At 51.2% G+C, this 18850-nt stretch overlaps 1 protein-coding gene across 4 annotated transcripts in view; it reads left to right on the top strand.

The window, feature by feature from the left end:
- Positions 1-18850, top strand: part of LOC140409078 (long-chain-fatty-acid--CoA ligase ACSBG2-like) — a 278888-nt gene that overhangs the window by 25991 nt on the left and 234047 nt on the right. For all 4 annotated transcript variants that reach the window (XM_072497172.1, XM_072497171.1, XM_072497170.1 and 1 more), the window contains exon 2: positions 15927-15996. The gene's annotated coding sequence lies outside the window, so the exon portion shown is untranslated. The remainder of the gene's footprint in view (positions 1-15926; positions 15997-18850) is intronic.

Here is an 18850-nt window from a genome sequence, read left to right as displayed (position 1 = left end):
TATGTTCTGTTTTCGCACATTAGACACTTGTTTCCACATGTGTTTTCATATGTTCCCATCTCCCATAGTATGTAAACAGATCGAATCACAGGTGCAGCTGTGGGCCAGCAACCTCCCGGCGTCGGATGAAAAGGTGATTCGCGTTCGTGAGGAGACAGCCAAAGACCTTCTTCTGCAGCGTGTCATGCGCCACCTCGCCAATGGCTGGCAAAAAGGACTGTGCCCTCAATTCTTCAATGTGAAGGATGACCTGACGCTAGTTGATGGCATCCTCCTCAAGCTGGACCGCATTGTCATTCCACTCAGTCTCCAGAGCTTGGTGCTCCGGCAAATCCACGAGGGACATCTGGGTGTTGAGAAGTGTAAGCGCAGAGCCAGGCAAGCTGTCTACAGGCCTGGGATTAGTCAGGACATCTTGAATATGATCCTCAACTGTCCGACCTGTCAACGATTCCAGCCAGCACAGAGCAAGGAGACGCTTCAGCAGCACAAAATAATGATCTCCCCGTGGTCCAAGGTGGGCATCTATATTTTTCACGCCAATGGTCGTGATTATGTGTTAATCATTGATTATTTTTCCAGCTATCCAGAAGTCGAGAAGCTCTCGGACCTCACATCCAAGACCGTCATCAAGGCCTGTAAGGAGACATTCTCCAGGCATGGTTTCCACTCAGTCATGAGTGTCATGATATTCAGGTAAACATCATTGCACATACATACTGATGGACAGATCAACGGACCAATCAACACACACACAACACCACAGCCAATCACAGGCAAGAACATACACAGTACAAAACAGGGAACACGACACTTCCTGAGGATTCCAGCAGGAGATGGTTCAGGGCACAGAACTCACAGCAAGCCACTCAGATATCCACCATGTGCTGAGTGCCACTACAAGATAGTATTAGGAATAGGTCCACAGATTCTAGGGTTATGATCAAACCTCAGTAACCAGTTTACCACTAAATAAATGTTAGCAATAAAACTGAGTTGTACCATTCGCTACCATGTTGGTTCGTCTGTGTACCCAACACATCATAGTACCAGGAGTAACTGTGGGACCTACCTATGGGTCCTCCGGAATCTGCCATTCTGCGCCATGGACACCGTCAGCACACCGCAGCTGCTACAAGTCTCTGGAAACCTCGGCGTTAATTGGAAGCTGTTCAAACAGCGCTTCCAGCTCTTCCTGGACGCCAACGAAAAGGAGAGCGCTTCGGACACCAGAAAGATCGCCATCCTCCTCTCCACGGCAGGTCAATGCACCATCCATGTCTACAACTCCCTGGTGTTCGCGGAAGGTGAAGACAAGACCAAGTACAAGGCGGTCCTTCTCAAACTCGACGAACACTTCAACGTCGAGGTCAATGAGAGTTTTGAGAGGTATCTCTTCCAGCAGCGCCTGTAGGGTAAGGACGAGCCCTTTCAATCCTTCATAAGAACATAAGAACTAGGAGCAGGAGTAGGCCATCTGGCCCCTCGAGCCTGCTCCGCCATTCAATGAGATCATGGCTGATCTTTTGTGGACTCAGCTCCACTTTCCGGCCTGAAAACCATAACCCTTAATCCCTTTATTCTTCAAAAAACTATCTCTCTTTATCTTAAAAACATTTAATGAAGGAGCCTCGACTGCTTCACTGGGCAAGGAATTCCATAGATTCACAACCCTTTGGGTGAAGAAGTTCCTCCTAAACTCAGTCCTAAATCTACTTCCCCTTATTTTGAGGCTATGCCCCCTAGTTCTGCATTCACCCGCCAGTGGAAACAACCTGCCCGCATCTATCCTATCTATTCCCTTCATAATCTTATATGTTTCTATAAGATCCCCCCCCTCATTCTTCTAAATTCCAACGTCCAACGAGTACAGTCCCAGTCTACTCAACCTCTCCTCGTAATCCAACCCCTTCAGCTCTGGGATTAACCTAGTGAACCTTCCTTACGCATCTCCATATCCTCGCGCAGTCCTGCGGTTACGACACCACCTCCGATTCCATGATTCGGGACCAGATCGTTTTTGGGGTCACCTCGGGCACCCTATGCCAGCAGCTCTTAAAAATAAAAGGCCTCACCCTAGCCTCCGCAATCAAAGCCTGTGTCCTGCATGAAAACGCGACTAGCCGCTACTCCCAATTTCAGGCGGCCGAATCGGCGCGGCAGGGGTCCTACGCGGCCGGATCGGCGAGGCAGGCGTCCTACCAGGTCCAACGGGTCCAGGCGACCGAGTTCTTCCCGGACGAGGGCGGCCATTTCGCGTGCGCGGCAAAAACGACGTTGACACGGGGACGTGATGCACAGGCGCGCTCGACGCAAGACCGAACTGCGCATGCGCGGTGGCGCAACAAACGCCATGACGTCACGACGTGCGGCAACTGCGGAGCCGCACATTTAAAGCGGCAATGTCCCGCAAGAAACCGACAATGCCTCTGCTGTGGCAAGATGGGCCACTACGCTGCCTGCTGTCGCGCAGCTCAACCTGCCAATGTTCCCCAATTCTGGCAACCTCGCAGGGACGTGCGGACCATTCGGCCTCCTTACTACGAGTTGTGCCCAGACGATATCCAGACCGGTGACACAGACGACCGGGATGCCTTCGTGTTGCGGTCATTGATGGGAACCGGATGTCTCCAGCCAGGACCCACCAGCCGTTGCAAGTGAACACTTGTCAATCCGGGTGATGAATGGTGTGCCGCCCTAATGGTCAACCCGAATTCGTCGCCCACCTACTAGACTGGACTTATGAGCCTGTTTGTAGATTGAACTCATAATACCACTGTGTTAATATGTTTCTGTTCTTCCTTGTCGTTACAGGAGTTCGTTTTTGTCGTTCAACATTTCCCTGTTCTTTGTTTATGGTACAACCTCGTTGTTATGTCGCACCCGACATCGCCCCTTGTATATAGTTTAGCCCCATGTGCATGCTGTAGATATTTCACACACACACACACATTCAGCTGCACTCAGTACACAACTCTACTTATAACCACATAGGCACATGTTCTTGTAAAAAAGGGGAGATGTCATGATATTCAGGTAAACATCATAGAACATATGATGGACAGATCAACGGACCAATCCACACACACACACAACACCACAGGCAAGAACATACACAGTACAAAATGGGGAACACGACACTTCCTGAGGATTCCAGCAGGAGACGGCTCAGGGCACAGAGCTCATAGCACATGGTGGATGTCGGAGTGGCTTGCTGAGTGCCACTACAAGATAGTATTAGGAATAGGTCCACAGATTCTAGGGTTATGATCGAACCTCCGTAACCAATTTACCACTGTAAATAAATGTTAGCAATAAAACTGAGTTGTATCATTCGCTACCGTGTTGGTTCGTCTGTGTAGCAGAGTACCCAACACATCAATGAGTGACAACGGTCCTTGCTTCAGCAGCTAAGAGTGGTCAAGATTTGCCCAGTCATATCAGTTTAACCATGTCACTTCCAGCCCACACTACCCGCAGTCCAACGGGAAGGTTGAGAAAGGGGTGCACATAGTGAAGCAGCTCATCTGCAAGGCTGCGGATTCTGCTTCTGACGTCAACCTTGAGCTGTTTGCGTACAGGGCAACTCCTCTGTCTACCGGCATGTCACCGGCTCAAATCCTGATGAACAGGGACCTGCGGATGACTCTTCCAGCCATACACTTGCCTGAGCTGGATCACCTCCCGGTGCTGCAGACGGTGCAGCAACTTGGGGATCGGCAAAGCAGGGCTATGACGCTCATGCCACCGATTTGCCTGTGCTATCCCCGGCGGATGCTGTTCGGATCAAGCTACCTGATGGAGGCTGGTCAGCTCCAGCTGTTGTTGTCCGACAGGCCGCTCCTCGATCGTATGTTGTGCGTATGGCTGATGGCTCTGTTGTGTGGCGAAACAGATGAGCACTGTGCACAGTTGCCTGCCCGCTACGACATTCTTCTTTGTTTCCATCTGTTATTGTGCCACCTCCTGATACCTTGAACCACGAGGCCACCAGTCAGGCCTCAATCCCGCTTATCTAGGCGCCATCGTCCCCACCACCACCACCTCCTGCGGTCGACCAGGATCAGACACTAGCCCCAGAGACTGGACTTATGAACATTTGTTTTGTTTGCTATGTTCTGTTTTCGCACATTAGACACTTGTTTTCACATGTACATATGTTCCCATCTGCCATAGTATGTAAATAAGTTAGTTTTTCGGCCTACACATGTAAATACTTTCACACATGCTACAGAAAAACATTTCAAAAGGGGCGATGTCATGATATGCAGACATGCACATAATGAGATAGAGACAGGCAGCTAATGAACACAGAGAACAGGACATAACCATTGCCCCCATACTCTCAGGACTGCCACTACCATTGGGCTTGTGGAGTACTGAGCTGGCAGGAACAGCAGAGGTGCCGTTAACAAAGCCTTCAGACTTGTGCCCTTCAAGATGCTGCCTCCACTCGCTCCGACACTGACCCCTCCCCCGCTACCCATTTCTTAACCATCGTTATATTAAATGCCCAGTAGTAACTCATAAAGTTCGGAAGGCCCAAGCCCCCATCCCTGCGTCCCCCGCTCAAGAGGGACTTTCTTAACCCGCGGGACTTTCCTGGTCCATATAAAACCCGAGATCGCCGTATTCATCTTCCTAAAAAATGCCTTGGGGATGAAGATTGGAAGACACTGAAATATAAACAGCAATCTCTGGAGGAGTGCCATTTTCACAGTCTGTAGCCCCCACCCCGCCACCCACAACCACCACCGGTGACAGTGGGAGCACATCTTACCTATGAAAGTCCCCTTTCATTTACTCAATAAAGCTGCCCAAATTTAGTTTATGAAGCTGACCCCAGTCCTTTGCCACTCGAATCCCCAGGTACCTAAAACTCCCTCCCACCAATTTGAACGGCATCTCCCTCAATCTCCTCTCCTGCCCCCTTGCCTGGATCGCAAAAACCTCACTCTTGCCCATATTCAGTTTGTAACCTGAGAACTGACCAAATTCCTCCAATATCCCCATAATTCCTGAAATTCCCCCCAACGGGTCTGTTATATAAAGGAGCAAATCGTCCGCAGAGGGTGAGAACCTATGTTCCACACCCCCCCTCTCAGTATCCCCCGCCAAACGTTCGATGCTCTCAGCGCCATTGCCAAAGGCTCTTTTTGGCCAGGGCATCAGTAGTGGGGAGAGTGGACACCCCTGTCTTGTCCCCCGACACAGACTAAAATATTCCGATCGAACTCGGTTTGTCCTTGCATTTGCCACCGGTATCTGATATAGCAACCAGATCCAATCAACCAATCCCTACCCAAACCTTCCCAGGACATCCTGCAAATACTTGCACTCCACCCGATCAAAGGCCTTTTCTGCATCCATGGCCACCACCACCTCGACCTTGCACCCCTCCGCAGACATCATTATCACATTTAGGAGCCGCCTAATGTTGGACGTTAGGTGTCGTCCCTTAACAAATCCTGTCTGGTCCTTCCCTATTACCCCCGGGATACACTCCTCTATACATGTGACCAAGATCTTTGCCAGCAATTTCACATCCACATTTAGCAGGGAGATTGGCCTATACAAACCACAGCTCTCCGGATTCTTATCCTGCTTTAGATAAGGGAAATCGATGCCTGCGATAACGTTGGGGGGAGCACTGCCAGCTCATTGGACTCATTAAAAGCCTTTTCTTCAGCTCGTGCACCAACATCCTGCTGGCTTTTTCCCGATATTCGCATACCGCACCCTTTACCCTCCTCCGCTGTCCTTCCGCCTTACCTGTGGACAGCAACCCAAATTCCAGCTGCAGTCTCTGACGCTCCTTCAAAAGCCCGTCATCCGGAGACTCCGCATACCTCATGACACCTGTAAACCTTCGCCTACCAAACTGTCCAACCCCGCCCGCTCAGCTTTCTCCATATGGGCCCGAATTGAGATGAGTTCCCCCCCCCCCCCCCCCTAAATAACCACCTTCAGTGCCTCCCAAACCACCCCCGCCGAAACCTCACTCGTGCCATTGATCCTTGTATATCCCCGGATGGCCTCCCTTACCCACTCACATGTCTCCTCCTCTGCTAACAGCCCCACATCCAACCTCCATTGCGGGCGCTGGGTCTTTCCTTTGCTAACTTGCAAATCCACCCACTGCGGGGCGTGGTCTGGCACCACTATTGCTAAATATTCAGCATCTATCACCTCAGCCAGCAGCGTCTTATCCATAACCAAAAAGTCTATCCGGGAATACACCTTATACACATGGGAGTAGAACGAAAACTCCTGACTCCTCGGTCTCCCCAATCTCCAGGGGTGACCTTCAGCCCCCCCACCCCCGGTCCAATCTTGGATCAAGGACCGTGTTGAAATCTCCCCCTATAATCAGTCGATGTGAATCTAGGTCCGGGATCTTCCCCAGAACCCGCCTAACAAACTCAACGTCATCCCAGTTTGGGGCACATGTATTTACCAATACCATGGCCATTCCCTCCAGGTTCCCACTGACCATACATATCTACCCCCCCCCCCCCCCCCCAGTCCTCTACTCTAATGCGACCAGCTTATTAACCAAGATCACCACCTCCCTCGTTTTAAAGTCCAACCCTGAATGGAAACCTGTTTTTTTTAAAAAACATATTTTATTCAAGTTTTCAAACAGAATTTTTCCACTTTACAAATCAACATAAAAATAGCACAATAACTGATAAATAACATTATTTAAATAAAATAGTGAACTAACAAAGTAACAAAAAAAATAGTGGCCCCCCCCCCCCCCCCCCGGGGCTGCTGCTGACTATCTATTTTCCCTTAACTTTCCGCGAGATAGTCAAGGAACAGTTGCCACTGCCTGGAGAACCCCTGAGCCGATCCTCTCAGCGCAAATTTCATTCGTTCTAGTTTTATGAACCCTGCCATGTCGTTTATCCAGGCCTCCACGCTGGGTGGTTTGGCTTCCTTCTACATAAGTAAGATCCTTCGCCGGGCTATCAGAGATGCAAAGGCCAGAATATCGGCCTCTTACGCCTCCTGCACTCCCGGCTCTTCCGCTACCCCAAATATAGCTAACCCCCAGCCTGGCTTGACCCGGACCTTCACCACCTTTGAGATCACCTTTGCCACTCCCCTCCAGTACTCATCCAGCGCCGGACACGACCAGAACATGTGTGTGCGGTTCGCCGGGCTTCCCAAGCACCTCCCGCACCTGTCCTCCACTCCGAAGAACCTGCTCAGTCTTGCTCCTGTCATATGTGCTCTGTGTAGAACCTTAAATTGTATCAGGCTAAGCCTGGCACACGAGGACGAGGAATTTACCCTACTTAGGGCATCAGCCAACAGCCCCTCCTCAATCTCCTCCCCCAGCTCTTCTTCCCATTTTCCCTTCAGCTCCTCTACCAGTGCCTCCCCCTCATCTCTCATCTCCTGATATATTTCGGACACTTTGCCCTCCCCGACGCATACCCTGGAAATCACTCTATCTTGGATCCCCTGTGTCGGGAGCAGTGGAATTTCCCTCACCTGTTGCCTCGTAAACGCCCTCACTTGCATGTATCTAAAATTATTCCCTGGGGGCAACTCATACTTTTCCTCCAGCGCTCCCAGGCTCGCAAACGTTCCGTCAATAAACAAATCTCTCAATCTCCTAATTCCTGCCCGTTGCCAGCTCTGGAACCCTCCGTCCATCTTTCCTGGGACAAACCTATGGTTGTTCCTGATCGGGGACCACACCGAGGCACCCGTCACCCCCCCTGTGTCGGCTCCACTGCCCCCAGATCCTTAAGGTTGCCACCACCACTGGGTTTGTGGTATACCTTTTCGGGGAGAGCGGCAGCAGCGCCGTCACCAGCGCCTTTAGGCTCATTCCTTTACAGGACGCCATCTCCAGCCTCTTCCACGCCGCCCCCTCTCCCTCATCCACTTACAAACCATCGCCACATTGGCGGCCCAGTAATAGTTGTCCAGGTTCGGCAACGCCAGTCCCCCTCTGTCCCTGCTACGCTGCAGGAACCCCCTCCTTATCCTTGGGGTCTTCCCTGCCCACACACAACTCATAACGCTCCTGGCTATTTGGCTATTTTCTTGAAAAAGGCCTTCGTGATCAGAATGGGGAGACATTGAAACACGAAAAGAAACCTTGGGAGAACCATCATTTTTACCGCCTGCACTCTGCCCGCCAGTGAGAGCGGCAGCATATCCCACCTCTTGAAATCCTCCTCCATCTGCTCCACCAGCCGCGTCGGATTAAGTTTTTGTGTAGAGTTCCCCAGCTCCTAGCTACCTGAATCCCCAAATATCGGAAGCTCCTTTCCACTCTCCTTAACGGCAGGGCGTCTATTCCTCTTCCCTGGTCCCCAGGGTGTATTACGAAAAGCTCACTCTTCCCCATATTTAGCCTGTATCCCGAAAAATCGGCAACTCCTTCAATATCTGCATAACCTCTGTCATCCCCTCTGCATGATCCGCCACATATAGCAGTAGGTCATCTGCGTAGAGTGACACTCTATGTTCCTCTCCCCCTCTAACCACCCCCCCCCCCCCCTCCATTTCTTAGAGTCTCTCAACGCTATGGCCAGTGGTTCAATTGCCAACGCGAACAGTAATGGGGACAGGGGGCACCCCTGCCTTGTTCCCCTATGTAACTGAAAATACTCCGATCTTTGCCGGTTTGTGACTACACTTGCCACTGGGGCCCCATAAAGGAGTCTGACCCAACTGACAAACCCCTCTCCGAACCCAAACCTCCTCAACACCTCCCATAGATGCTCCCACTCTACCCTATCGAATGCCTTCTCTGCATCCATCGCCACCACTATCTCTGCCCCCCCTCCGCTGGGGGCATCATTATCACCCCCAACAGCCGTCGCACGTTGACATTCAGTTGTCTCCCCTTTACAAACCCTGTCTGGTCTTCATGCACCACCCCCGGGACACAATCCTCGTCGCCAGCACTTTTGCCAGCAGCTTGGCGTCTACATTTATGAGTGAGATAGGCCTATATGACCCGCATTGCAGCGGATCTTTATCCCGCTTCAGGATTAGTGATATCGTCGCCTCCGACATTGTCGGGGGTAGAGTCCCCCCTTTTCTGGCCTCGTTAAAGGTTCTCGCCAGCAGCGGGGCCAACAAGTCCCCACATTTCCTGTAAAATTCCACCGGGAACCCGTCTGGTCCCGGGGCCTTCCCTGCCTGCATATTCCCCAGCCCTTTAGCCACCTCATCCACCTCAATTGGCGCCCCCAGACCAGCCACCTCCTGCTCCTCCACCCTCGGGAACCTTAGTTGGTCCAGAAAATGTTGCATTCCCTCTTTTCCCTCCGGGGGGTGGGGACTTATATAGCCTCTCATAAAAGGTCTTAAACACCTCATTTACCTTCCCTGCTCTCCGCTCCGTAGTTCCCGTTTCATCCCTGACTCCCCCAATCTCCCTCGCCGCTATCCTCTTGCGGAGTTGGTGGGCCAGCAGCCGGCTCGCCTTTTCCCCATACTCTTATCTCATCCCCTGTGCCTTCCTCCACTGTGCCTCTGCCTTTCCTGTGGTCAGCAGGTCAAACTCCGTCTGAAGTCTTCGCCTCTCTCTATATAGTCCTTCGTCTGGGGCCTCCACATATCTTTTATCCACCCTCAAAGTCTCCCCCATTAATCTCTCCCTTTGCCCTCTTGTTTCTCTTTGTAAGCTCTAATGGAGATCAACTCTCCCCTAACCACTGCCTTCAGCGCTTCCCATACTACCCCCACCTGGACCTCACCATTGTCATTGGCCTCCAGGTACCTCTCAATACATCCCCGCACCCTTCCACAGACCCCCTCATCCGTCAATAGTCCCACATCCAGTCGCCAGAGTGGGCGCTGCTCCCTCTCCTCTCCTAATTCCAGATCCACCCAGTGCGGGGCATGGTCTGAAACGGCTATGGCCGAGTACTCTGTTCCTGCCACCTTCGAGATCAGTGCCCTGCTCAAAACAAAGAAATCTATTCGGGAGTATACCTTGTGGACATGGGAGAAAAAGGAGAACTCTTTGGCCAACGACCTAGCAAATCTCCACGGATCCACTCCCCCCATTTGCTCCATGAACCCCCTAAGCGCCTTGGCCGCTGCCGCCCTTCTTCCGGTCCTGGATCCAGCACAGTGTTGAAATCCCTCCCCATTACCAGGCTTCCCACCTCCAGGTCCGGGATACGTCCCAGCATCCGCTTCATAAATCCCGCGTCATCCCAGTTCGGGGCATATACATTTACCAACACGACCTCCTTTCCCTCCTTTCCCTCCACTCACCATCACGTATATACCCCCGTTGTCCACCACTATATTCCTAGCCTCGAACGACACCAGTTTCCCCACCAATATTGCCACCCCCCTGTTTTTCGCGTCCAACCCTGAGTGGAACACCTGTCCCACCCATCCTTTCCTTAACCTAACCTGATCCGCCACCTTCAGATGCGTCTCCTGAAGCATGACTACATCCGCCTTCAGTCTTTTTAAGTGCGCGAACGCTCGGGCCCTCTTAATTGGCCCATTCAGGCCTCTCACATTCCACGTGATCAGCCGGATTGGGGGGCCACCCGCCTCCCCCCCCGCCGACTAGCCATCCCCTGTTCTAGGCCAGCCCCCCGTCCGGGTCCCGCGCACTCACCCATCCCCCAGGCGGCGCCTTCCCGTCCCGACCACCTCTTTTCTTGCCAGCTCCCCCTCGCTCTCAGCAGCAGCAACCCAGTTGATCCCCCTCCCCTCCCGCTAGATCCCCATCTAGCATGGTTGCTCCCCCCATGATGCTTCCGAAAGTCAGCTAACTCAAACTGACCCTGGCTTCCCCCGTTCTCTCCTTGACCCCCCCGTGCGTGGAACTCTCTTCCTTCCTGCGCCTACCTTCCCGCCATCATCTCCATAGCACGGGAAAAACCCCGTGCTTTCCGATCGGCCCCGCCCCCTATGGCACAGCTCCCCCATTCCCCATCCCTCCTCTCAGTCCCTTTTTCCACCGGTGCCCACATTTCTCCGTGCCCCCCCCCCCATCAAGAGGAGAAAAATTCCCCGTCTATCGTTTCGATACTATAACCCTCCCCTTCCCCAATTTACCCTTCTGTGCATCAACCTCGTTGTCTCCCCCCCCCCAACATCAGTCCCTCAGTTCTAGTCCAGTTTCTCGTCTTGGATGAAGGTCCATGCCTCATCCACCGTTTCAAAGTAGTAGTGCTTACCCTGGTGCGTGACCCACAATCGCGCCAGCTGCAGCATCCCAAATTTTATTTTCTTCCTGTGAAACACCGCCTTGGCCCGATTAAAGCTCGCCCTCCTTCTCGCCACCTCCGCACTCCAGTCCTGATACACTCGTATCACCGCATTCTCCCACCTGCTACTCCGTACCTTCTTGGCCCAGCTCAAGACAGCCTCTCTGTTCGTGAAGCAGTGAAATCTCACCACTATCGCCCTTGGTAGTTCTCCAGCCTTTGGTCTTCTCACAAGGACCCGGTGAGCCCCTTCCACCTCCAGGGGGCCCGAGGGGGCCTCAGCTCCCATTAGCGTATGGAGCATCGTGCTCACATAAGCCCCAACGTCAGCTCCCTCTGTTCCTTCGGGGAGACCTAGAATCCGGAGGTTCTTCCTCCTCGAGCTGTTCTCCAGGGCTTTGAGCCTTTCGATACACCTCTTATGTAGCGCCTCGTGCGTCTCCATTTTTACCACAAGGCCCTGTATCTCATCCTCATTTTCGGCTGCCTTTGCCTTCACCCCACGGAGCTCAATCGACTGGGCCTTTTGTGTTTCTTTCAGCCCATCGATTGCCAATAACATTGGCGCCAGCACCTCCTCCTTTAGTTCCTCCACACACCGTCGGAGGAATTCCTGCTGGTCCGGGCCCCATGTCGTCTGGGCTCCATCCGCCGCCATCTTGCTTCTTCCCTTCTCTGCCGCTGCTCCAGAGGATCCTTCGCAATCTGGCCACTGCCACTGGTCCTTTCCATACACACCCGGGGGGACACCTTCCTTCGTCACCCCACAATGGGTTTGGTCTGAAAATTTCCGTTGGGGCTCCCGAAAAGAGCCCAAAGGTCAGTTAGAACGGGAGCTGCCGAAACGTGCGGCTTAGCAGTGCATCGCCGCAACCGGCATGGAACACCTGGTTAACCCATCCCTTCCTTAACCTAATCTGATCCACCTTCAGATGTGTCTCCTACAACATGGCCACGTCCGCCTTCAGTTGCCTTAAGTACGCGAACACACAGGCCCTTTTGACCGGCCCATTCAGTCCCCGAACATGCCACGTGACCAGCGTGGTCGGGGGGCACCCCCTCTCTCTTTCTCTCTCTTTTCTCCCCCCCCCGCCGATCAACCAGTCTGTGGCCCATGCCCTGTACCTCCCCTGGCCCACCTCTGGCAGATACCGTCATCAATCCTCCTCCTCCTTCTCCACTTTGAAAATTCCCCCCCCAAGTCGATCTTCAGCTCACCCCCCACTTTGCTTCTGTGAACTAGCCCACCCAACTAGCCTGCCAGCCCCTGCCCATGATGCCTAGCATCCTGCCCACCACTGATTTCCCCTCTCCCCGCGCTTAGTGCAAACAGTCAAAACAAAGGCAAGAAGGAAAAACAAACAATCCTTCCCAAGGTCTGAACATGAAGTCCCACCCCTCATCACTTAAAGCACTGTAAACTGGCCTAACCCCAAACAGAACCGAAAAACGGGAAAAATGAAAGAAACCCAATTAGTTCTGTTCTCTTCAAAGTTCAAGGTTCTCCTTGTCCTACTAGTCCATTCTCCTTCATAAAGTCCGCTGCCTCCTCCGCCGAGACAAAGTACAGCTCCCGGCCCCCATAGGTCACCCATAGGCGAGCCTGGTACAGTAAACCAAACTTAACACCCTTCTTGTACAGGGCCGACTTGACTTTAGTGAAGCTAGCCCTCCTCGTTCGAGTTCTGCTCCCAGGTCCTAGTACACCTGAACCTCAACGCCTTCCCATGTGCATTGACTCGTCTGCCTGGCTCACCTCATGATCCGTTCCTTATCCAGGAACCAATGCAATCGTACCACCATCGCACTCTGCTGCTCACCCCCCTGCAGTTTGTGCATCAATGCCCTGTGGGCCCGATCCACCTCCAACGGCTGGTCAAACTCTCCTTCCCCAAGCAGCTTCTCTAGCATCTTCCCAACATATGCACATGCATCCGATCCTTCGATTCCCTCTGGCAGGTCCATGATCCGGATGTTCTGCCTCCGAGAACGGTTCTCCAGGTCCTCCACATTCTCCAGCAGTCGCTCCTGCTGGTCACGCATCAGCCCAATCTCTGCTGCCATTGAGGTGGACTGATCTTCACACTCCCCTGCCAGCTCCTCCAACCTCTGGATTGCCTGTCTCTGGGCTGCCAGTCTTGACTCTGTGCGGTCAGGGGGCCAGGTTCTCCGAACTTACCTTCTGCTGTTGGGTGAACTTCTTATTCAGGAAGCTCACCAACTGGTCCATCGACCACTGAGCTGGCAGGGCCGGACGCTGCCCGTCCATCATCTCTGCTGGCGTTGTCCTCTTCCCGCTCGCCTCAACCAACTTGTTCACTTTTTCCCGGGCACTTCTGGACCGCAGCTCCATAAACTAGAGTAAGAAGTTTCCTCTTCATTCATCTGAGGAAGGAGCAGCGCCCCGAAAGCTAGTGACATCGAAACAAACCTGTTGGACTTTAACCTGGTGTTGTAACACTTCTTACTGTGCTCAGCCCAAGTCCAACGCCGGCATCTCCACCATAAACTAGAGGTCACTCTCTTCTGCTCTCTCTCCTGCACCTTTTTCCTACAAGATTCCTGTGACAAACTGGCATAACAGCCACAAAAAAAATACCATGAGCAGGAGCTGCCAAAGATGTGACCATTCACTCCATGGCTATTCTCTATTTTATTGCGGTTAATGCTCTTCGCTCTAAATAATGTACACACTGAACTTGAAGTTTAATTTAGACTATTTTGGAAATGTATTGCTCCTATATAATTCTTTATGCTGGAATGTCTGATTATGCTACGTTTCAATCAATTTAGTGCAATAAATTTTCAAATGATTGAAATATTTATACAAATTATTACTCAAAGGAAAACGTTTTCTTGATTTTTAAAATAATGCACATGACCATTCTGGGCTTACTGGAGAATGTAGGTTTGATGTCACTTAATTTTACTGACATTGCCGTTGTCATTCCTTTCCCTCACTCACCACCTGCCCCACATCACTCCTACTCACTGTCAGAAAGAACTGAGATGTGGACTGTGATGTCCCTTTTCAGAATATTTTTTTAACTCAACATATTTAACGACTGTGCTAAAATACATAAATTCAGTTACTGCCATCCAGTTTACTTCCTGTTTCTATCACTGTTGTCCCAGTATTTGCACTGTGGTAAGTAACAATACTCCCTCCTATGGAGTAAATATAAAGTGGTTATATTAACTGCAGTAACCTCTTGTGCTTTTGAATGCACCATATTATGGGCAGCACAGCACAGTGGCTAGCACTGTGGCTTCACAGCGCCAGGGTCCCAGGTTTGATTCCCCACTGGGTCACTCTGTGTGGAGTCTACCCGTGTCTGTGTGGATTTCTTCCGGGTGCTCTGGTTTCCTCCCACAGTCCAAAGACATGCAAGTTAGGTAGATTGGCCATGCTAAATTGCCCTTGGTGTCCAGAAGTGAGGGCTTAAGTGTGTTGGTGCAGACTTGATGGGCCGAATGGCCTCCTCCTGCACTGTCTGTTCTATGTAAATATTCGTCCATGCAAGTGTAACGTTTTCAGCTTCATACCTTTGTTCAGCTTATTTTCTTTGGTAGTGGAGTAAGTTATAAAGGCATTGTGTGTGTGTGTGTGTGTGCGCGTGCGTGCGTGTGTGTGTGTGTGTGTGTGTGTGTGATTTGTTGTTTGAGATACAACCCATCAGTCGAATCATCCACAAACGTATAGATTGAGTTGCAGTTACATCCTGCCACTCAGTCATGTGTGTACAGGGAGCACAGTTGATGACTGAGCACACTTGCAGGGCACCGGTGTTGAGGACTATTGTGGAGGCGGTGGTGTTACCTATCCTGCCAGATTGCGGTCTGTTGGTGGGGAAGTCAAGTACCCAGCTGCAATGGGAGGGCTCAAGTCCAAGATTGCGTAGTTTGGTTTTATGTCTTGTCGGGATAATGGTGTTGAAGGCGGAGATGTAGTCTATGAACAGCAGGCTCACATAGGTGTCCTTGTTGTCGAGGTGTTCGGGTGTTGATTGTAGGGCCAGGCAGATAGCATCTGCTGTGGACTGGTTGTGGTGACAGGCAAACTGCAATGAATCAAGACCGTCTAGGAGGCTGGCGTTGATCCGTCTCATGACTAGCCGCTTGAAGCATTTCATGATCACCGACGTCAGCGTCACCGGTCCGTGAGGCAGGCTACCTTGATCTTATTTGGTACTGGTTTTATGGTGGTCTTCTTGAAGGAGATGGGGACCTCTGAACAAAGGAGTGAGGTGTTGAAGATGTCAGCGAATACACTTGTCAGCTGGTCTGCAAAGGCTGAGTGCTCACCCAGGGACTCCGCACATTTGCACAGTGGTTAGCACTGTTGCTTCACCACGCCAGGCTCCCAGGTTCGATTCCTGGCTTGGGTCACTTTCTGTGTGGAGTCTGCACGTGCTCCCCGTGCCTGTGTGGGTTTCCTCTGGGTGCTCTGGTTTCCTCCCACAAGTCCCGAAAAATGTGCTGTTAAGTGAATTGGACATTCTGAATTCTCCCTCCGTGTTCCCGACCGAACAGGTGCTGCAGTGAAGTGACGAGGGGATTTTCGCAATAACTTCATTGCAGTATTAATTTAAGTCTACTTGTAACACGAATAAAGATTATTGTTGTTATTACAACTGAAAATGTTTTATTGCAGCTGTTCAGTGGCATTGGAGTATGGATTTCACATGCACTTCATCTCCCATGTTTGTTTTGCAGATTTTTACACTTTTTAATAAGTGTTTCTGAACAAGATCTTCCAGTTAGTTGATGGGGGAAATCCTCGATGGTAAGTCTGGGCTGAATGATGCAAGAGCGAGGGAACCGTGGTTTACTAAAGTAGTTGAATCACTTGTCAAGAGGAAGAAGGAGGCTTATGTAAAGATGAGATGTGAAGGTTCAGTTAGGGCACTTGAGAGTTACAAGTTAGCCAGGAAGGACCGGGCCGAAGGGCCTGTTCCTGTGCTGTACATTTCTTTGTTCTTTGTTCATTGTTCTTTGCCCTAAAGAGAGAGCTAAGAAGAACCAGGAAGGGACATGAGGAGTCTTTGGCAGGTAGGATCAAGGAAAACCCTAAAGCTTTCTATAGGTATGTCAGGAATTAAAGAATGACTAAGGTCAGAGTAGGGCCAGTCAAGGACAGTAGTGGGAAGTTGTGCATGGAGTCCGAGGAGATAGGAGAGGCGCTAAATAAATTTTGTCAGTATTCACACAGGAAAAAGTCAATGTTGTCAAGGAGAATACTGAGATACAGGCTACTAGACTAGAAGGTTTGCACGGAGTGCTGAATTTGGTGCATTTGAGTGCTATAGTGAGAGTTTGGTGACTGAGGGAGTTAGGTGAGGAGGGAGTAAGGTGCTCCTTTCATTTTGTTTCCTACATTTCCGCAAAGAGCGAGAAGGAAGCCAGGAGTTTACAGAGAGTGCAGCTGACTGGGAGCAGAGTTGGAGGGCGGAGGTCCAGTTGGTCCACAGGGCAGCTATATTCTGTAAGGTAAGAGGGGATGGAGGCTAGGCCAGTTGCATGCTCCTCCTGTAGGATGTGGGTGGTGAGGGATACCACCGGTGTCCCCGCTGATTATACCTGCGGGCAGTGCACCCAACTCCAGCTCCTCTGAGACCGTGTTGGGGAACTGGAGCTGGATGAACTTCGGATCATCCGGGAAGCAGAGGGGGTTATAGAGAAGAGTTACAGGGAGGTAACCACACCCAAGGTACAGGACAAGAGTAGCTGGGTTACAGTCAGGGGAAAGAAAACAAACAGGCAGTCAGTGCAGGGATCCCTCGTGACCGTTCCCCTTCAAAACAAGTATACCGTTTTGGATGCTGTTGGGGGGGGGGGGGGGGGGGGGGGGGATGATGACCTACCGGGGGAAGGCCCTAGCGGCCAGTTCAGTGGCACTGAAACTGGCTCTGGGGCTCCGAAGGGAAGGGGGGAGAATAGAAAAGCAATAGTAATAGGAGATTCAATGGTTAGGGGAATAGATAGGAGATTCTGTGGTCGCGAGCAAGACTCCCGGAAGGTATGTTGCCTCCCGGGTGCCAGGGCCAGGGATCTCTTGGATCGTGTCTTCAGGATCCTTCAGGGGGAGGGGGAGCAGCCAGCAGTCGTGGTGCACATTGGAACCAACGACATAGGTAGGAAAAGGGGTGTGGAGGTAATAAACAAGTTTAGGGAGTTAGGCTGGAAGTTAAAAGCCAGGACAGACAGAGTTGTCATCTCTGGTTTGTTGCCGGTGCCACGTGATAGCGAGGCTAGGAATAGGGAGAGAGTGCAGCTGAACACGAGGCTGATGGAATGGTGTAGGAAGGAGGGCTTCAGGTATTTGGATAATTGGAGCACGTTCTGGGGAAGGTGGGACCTGTACAAGCAGGACTGGTTGCATCTGAACCAGAGGGGCACCAATATCCTGGGAGGGAGGTTTTCTAGTACTCTTTAGGATGGTTTAAACTAATTTGGCAGGGGAATGGGAACCGGATTTGTAGTCCAGCAACTAAGGTAGCCGATATTCAGGACGCCAAAGCGTGTAGTGAGGCAGTGGGGAAGGGAACACTGACAAAGGAGAGTACTTGCAGGCATGGAGATGGGTTTAAGTGTGTATACATCAACGCAAGAAGTATCCGGAATAAGGTGGGTGAACTTAAGGCATGGATCGGTACTTGGGACTACGATGTGGTTGCCATCACGGAAACTTGGATAGAAGAGGGGCAGAAATGGTTGTTGGAGGTCCCTGGTTATAGATGTTTCAATAAGATTAGGGAGGGTGGTAAAAGAGGTGGGGGGGGGGGTGGCATTGTTAATTAGAGATAGTATAACAGCTGCAGAAAGGCAGTTCGAGGAGTATCTGCCTACTGCGGTAGTATGGGTTGAAGTCAGAAATAGGAAAGGAGCAGTCACCTTGTTGGGAGTTTTCTATAGGTCCCCAATAGTAGCAGAGAAGTGGAGGAACAGATTGGGAAACAGATTTTGGAAAGGTGCAGAAGCCACAGGGTAGTAGTCATGGGTGACTTCAACTTCCCAAACATTGAGTGGAAACTCTTTAGATCAAATAGTTTGGATGGGGTGGTGTTTGTGCAGTGTGTCCAGGAAGCTTTTCTAACAGTTTGTAGATTGTCCGACCATGGGGGAGGCCATATTGGATTTGGTACTTGGTAATGAACCAGGGCAAGTGATAGATTTGTTAGTGGGGGAGCATTTTGGAGATAGTGACCACAATTCTGTGACTTTCACTTTAGTAATGGAGAGGGATAGGTGCGTGCAACAGGGCAAGGTTTACAATTGGGGGAAGGGTAAATACGATGTTGTCAGACAAGAATTGAAGTGCATAAGTTGGGAACATAGGCTGTCAGGGAAGGACACAAGTGGAACTTGTTCAAGGAACAGGTACTACGTGTCCTTGATATGTATGTCCCTGTCCGGCAGGGAAGAGATGGTCGAGTGAGGGAACCATGGTTGACAAGAGAGGTTGAATGTCTTGTTAAGAGGAAAAAGGAGACTTATGTAAGGCTGAGGAAACAAGGTTCAGAGAGGACATTGGAGGGATACAAGATAGCCAGGAGGGAACTGAAGAAAGGGATTAGGAGAGCTAAGAGAGGGCATGAAAAATCTTTGGCGGGTAGGATCAAGGAAACCCCCAAGGCCTT

Source organism: Scyliorhinus torazame, chromosome 3 (assembly GCF_047496885.1).
Source record: "Scyliorhinus torazame isolate Kashiwa2021f chromosome 3, sScyTor2.1, whole genome shotgun sequence".
Classification (NCBI taxonomy): Eukaryota; Metazoa; Chordata; class Chondrichthyes; order Carcharhiniformes; family Scyliorhinidae; genus Scyliorhinus; species Scyliorhinus torazame.
The sequence above is the reverse complement of the archived record's forward strand: the minus strand, read 5'-3'. Positions and strand labels throughout refer to the sequence as shown.